The following is a 5,248-nucleotide window of genomic DNA, read 5'->3' on the forward strand; positions in this document are numbered from 1 at the left end:
TGGGATAATGTTAATGAACTTGTTGAAAGATTGCAACTCTTAATGGCATCGAGAGCGGCTGGTAATAATAACCATACTAATGAAATTCTTTCAATAATAGAAGAATTGCGGGAAGCAAAAATAATATATTAATAAAATAGAAAACATTTTCTCATTTTGTTTAATAGTAAAATGTCTATTGACAAGTTTGGTCACTTTTCAAATGATAGAGATTTTTCCTTGCTTTTCAAAAGGGAAGTTGAGAGTCTTACAGGTATATATATAGACACTGATGGTCACATAAATGTTCAGAAAAAAAGAATTAAAAACTCTTCAAAACCAATAAACGGAAATGATTTGGCTATTAAATTGTATGTTGATGATAAAATTAATGAAGCGAAATCACATCAAATGGAAACTATAACTAAATCATTTCAACTACGAAATAAAAGAGTATCAGAGCTGGAAAGTAAAGTAATAAAAATGATAACTCAAATGGAGTATATACATAATTCAATAAAAGAGTTTGTTGATAAATTGGAAAATTTTAACAAATTCATAAACCAACATTTAAAAAAACCTCCACCAATCATTCGTTCTGATCAGACACAAATAGATGGAATAATACTTCGGAAAAGTCCATTTGCACATCGTGTAAACGAAGAAGAAGTTTTAACAATTAATGTGGATCATACATAAATATACCAATCTTTCATTATTTATTTTATAATTAAAATGTCAGTTGATAAGTTTGGTTGTTTTTTAAATGAGAAAGAGTACTCAAGAGATATAACAAAAGGTCTAGAAAAATTTCAAAGTATACTTAATGATTATGATGGACATTTAAATGTTCAGAGGAAACGATTTAAAAATTCCCTACCCCCCATTCATGAAAATGATATTGCAACAAAGATTTATATTGATGATGAAATAAGTAAAGTAGTACAGAATACATCTAATGAAATTTCTAAGCAACCGCAGAAACAACAAATCTTTAGATTAAGACCTCGAATCAATAATATTGAGGGAAAAGTGAGTGAAATTTCTAAAAAATTGGAATTTCTCGTGAAAACTTTTAATAAGGTAGTGGAGGATATAAATGAAATAGAAAGTAACATTTTCAATTATATAATTGCACCAACCTCAGTTTTAAAAGGTGAAACTGAATCTTTAGAGAAGAAACCATTTATACCAGATAAAATAAAGCTATGAGTAAACGAGATATTGTAAATGAGTTACATCGCCCATCATTCAAGAATTTCCCAAGACGTAGAGTTATAGTAAAGGGTATTAATGATTTATGGCAGGCTGATTTGGTTGAAATGGGGGCATATGCATCATCAAATAAGGGGTATAGGTATTTGTTAACAGTAATAGATACATTTTCTAAATATGGATGGGGTGAAGCAATAAAATCAAAAAATGCAGATGAAGTTACAAAAGCAATGGAAAAAATAATGAAATCTGGTCGTGGAGTACCAAAGAATTTACAAACAGATAATGGAAATGAATTCTATAATAAACAATTTAGAGAATTGATGAAAAGATATGAAATTAATCATTACTCAACATTTAGTACTCTTAAAGCATCTATTGTGGAACGTTTTAATAGAACAATAAAAGAACTTATGTGGCGTGAGTTTAGTTTTAATGGAAAATATACTTGGCTTCAAATATACAAAGAGTTGATTAATAATTATAATAACAGGAAGCATAGAACGATTAAAATGAAGCCTATTGACGTCAATGCTAAAAATGAAAAACAGATTTTGATGAGATCATACAATCATCTAAAAATATTTACAAATGGGGACTTTAAAGAGGGGGATCATGTACGAATAAGTAAATATAAACATGTCTTTGAAAAAGGCTATACCCCAAACTGGACAACGGAAATTTTTCGAATTCGGAAAGTACAAAATACATCCCCCACCACATATTTACTTGAGGACTTGAAGGGTGATCCAGTACAAGGCGGTTTCTATAAACAAGAAATTAAAAAAACAAAATTCCCTAATACTTATCTTGTTGAAAAGATTGTGAAACAAAAAGGTGATTATGTGCTTGTGCGTTGGCTAGGCTTTTCAAAATCAGAAGATAGTTGGATTCATAAAAACGAAATTCTATAAACAACAAGTGGAAGCATAGAACAATTAAAATGTAGGCATTGACGTCAATGCGTGAAAATAAATTATGTTTCCTCTTCACAAGCACGCAATTCCTATTTATAAACGGAACGGAACTTGATTATGAGCTTGTGCGTTGGCTAGACTAAAAGAGTATATACAGATAAGAATTTTGGGTGGAACTTGATTATGTGCTTGTGCGTTGGGTAGGCCTTTCAAAATCAGAAGATAGTTGGATTCATAAAAACGAAATTCTATAAACAACAATAAAAATGTAGACATTGACGTCAATGCGTGAAATAAATTATGTTTCTTCACAATCACGCAATTCCTATTTATAAAGTGTGAAGAAAAGCATGTACAGATAAGAATTTAAACAGAACGTTACATATTTATATATACAAATCTGGAGGGTATAAAGGCAGAAGAATTTCAAAAAGTGTTCAGTTTCCATCTATTCGTTCACGCAACTCAATTTCGGATCGTTTGCTTATTCATTCGATAGTTCGTTTGCTCGATTGTCAAAAAAACAAAATCAAAATTAAAATGACGGTTTTTATAATATTTTTTGTGATACTTTCCCTCTTTAATCCGATGGTGAAAATGGTACCACTCCCCAATGAAATGACTTTAATTGAAAACCCATCGACTTCCAATAATTCGATTGGGTTATTTATCAATGTTCCAAAACTAAAAAAAATCATTAAAATTGACTTAAAATTTGAGATCCTAGAGGACAGTCATATTTTTATGGATCTCATAAACAAGACAAGTGATGAAAAGGAGATACCAAACTTAAAAAGTGAACTCGATACTAAAATATTTAATGCTATTAATGGTAGCATTAATGAAAAAGACTTAACAACAAGTACAAGTGCAAGTACAGTTGAAGAAGAAACTACTAAATCAACATCTACTACAACTACATCTACCTCAACTACAACAAGTGCAACTACACCTACAATGAGAAGGGGAATTCTGGAGGAGGAGGAGAAGGAAGAAACAACAACTACAACAGCAGCAACTACATTAAAAAAAGAACTTCTGGAAGAAGATACAACAAAAACAGCTACATCAACAACTACAACCCCAACCAATCTTTTTGATTTTAATAGCGAAAATGAAAGTGTTGATCACATAGAAAATAAGAACATAGGAGAAGAAAAATCAGAAAAAATTGATATGGGTATAATTGATAGTGAGAGAGAATTTGAAAACGTAAGTCGAGCACCAACATTTAGTAATACGTCACAAGAATTAGTGTTGGGGATCAGTGATAGTGATACAGAATTTGAAAGTGTAAGTCGGGTTCCAATAAAAAGGAACACTACTCATAAATTAAAAAGCACTGAAAACATACACAACTCTCAAATCGAATTCACAAAGAGAGCTATAATTGAGAATTTTAAGCAAAAATTAGTTGAAAATGAAAGGAGAATAGGTGGGCATATGGATTTGGGAAGAAGGGGTCTAAACAGATTCTTTACCATCCAATACAAAACTGCTACAGTAGGAGTTAAATGTCATTACAATAATATATATAGAAGAACACATTCTAGGCGAAGTTTAAGTAAATCTAAGCGTATGAATTTAAAATATTTATCTAATCGCCAACGCCATCAAAAATCTAAACGCCATACTAATACCCCCTTAGCAACTTTAAGAATAAATTGTTTTGAATTTGCAGAAGTTTTATCCCAAACAGTAATTAATGCAGAGAGACGAAAAGACAGGATTGTCTATGACAAAATTTCAAAGGATGCTGATCTTCTCTCCAAACAAGAGAGTAAAAGAGAAGAGATAGAAGAAGAAGAAACAGGTTATCTTAGTGATGGCCCACAAATCCAAGAAATTGAAATAGAGGAAGCAGAAAGAATTAATGGGATATATTTAAGAAAGAGAAATTTAGCAGCTCAAATGATGCTTGAATATTTAAATAAAAAAGAAAGTCAGATTAGTACAGATAAAATATCAATTAACGATATTAATGATTTCAAAATAACTAATAGTGATATTATAACATAATCTGATTTAGTAGGGAAATATGTTTATTTTTACAGAATATAAAAATAGAAGATGAAAATAATAATTCGAGTAAATTAAAAAAAGGTGAGTTTAATATATATATATATATATATATAATTTTATATACTAATATATATATATATATATATTTTCAGAACTCCAAAACATAAATAAAAAAGTTGAAAATAATATTTCGGATGGAGCTCAAAAAGGTTGGTTAAATACATATAAAATAATATTTGTATATATATATAGTAAAATATTTATATTTTCAGATCTCCAAAACATTAATAAAAAAGAGGATGGTAAATTTTCTCATAATTTGTATGGTGATGACGATGATGATGATGATGATGATGATGACCATGATACAATCCTTTATGATGATGAAAATCCGGAACCATGTATTCCAAGATCATCTAGTGAGGATGAAACTATTCTTGTTGAGGGTGGTATAGATAACTATGTTCAAACTATACCGTTTAATTTAGATGAAGATAATGATAAATACATTAAATCAATTCCTTTAAGTAATGATGACAATAAAGTATATAGATTACAGGGTGGTATAGATAACTATAAACAAACTATACCACTAAATATAGAAGAAAGTAAACAAATTGAATGTAATTCAAAGAAAATATTGTAATTCTTCTGTTAAATTCAAATTTTCATGTTCTGTTAATTCTCATAAATTTTAACATTACCCTGTAAGTAAAAGCGATGTTTGTTCTGTTAAATAAAAATTTTAAAATAATAATAATATTGTGAATTGTAATATTTAGTTTATACATTACCTTACATTTTACCCTTTAAATAAAAAAGCGTTGTTTGTTCTGTCTTATTTACAATTATAGAGTACATTTATTCATTTTTTTTACAATCTAATAAATTTAATTCTAGTTCTGTATAAAACATTTCAAATTCACATTCATATATATTTTTCTTAAATTTTTCTATTTCACTCTCTTGATAATTATTTCTATTAGAACAATTCTCTATTTCTTTTATTCTTTGTTCATAAACATAAATATTTGAATCCATTTCATTAAGTTTATTTTCTAATCTTTTTTCATCTATTTTATAATGGCCATATTGTAGTGTATTAATTTTATTGT

The 5,248-nt window shown here is 28.6% G+C and overlaps 1 long non-coding RNA gene across 1 annotated transcript; it reads left to right on the plus strand.

Annotated features, from left to right (window-relative positions):
* Positions 1-1,055: 1,055 nt before the first annotated feature.
* LOC139353862 (uncharacterized) lies at positions 1,056-4,884 on the plus strand. The gene is made up of 3 exons (XR_011604990.1): positions 1,056-4,214; positions 4,286-4,342; positions 4,406-4,884. It is a non-coding gene; the product is annotated as an uncharacterized lncRNA (long non-coding RNA).
* Positions 4,885-5,248: the final 364 nt, after the last annotated feature.

This window comes from Drosophila suzukii (assembly GCF_043229965.1).
Source record: "Drosophila suzukii chromosome X unlocalized genomic scaffold, CBGP_Dsuzu_IsoJpt1.0 scf_Xc, whole genome shotgun sequence".
Classification (NCBI taxonomy): Eukaryota; Metazoa; Arthropoda; class Insecta; order Diptera; family Drosophilidae; genus Drosophila; species Drosophila suzukii.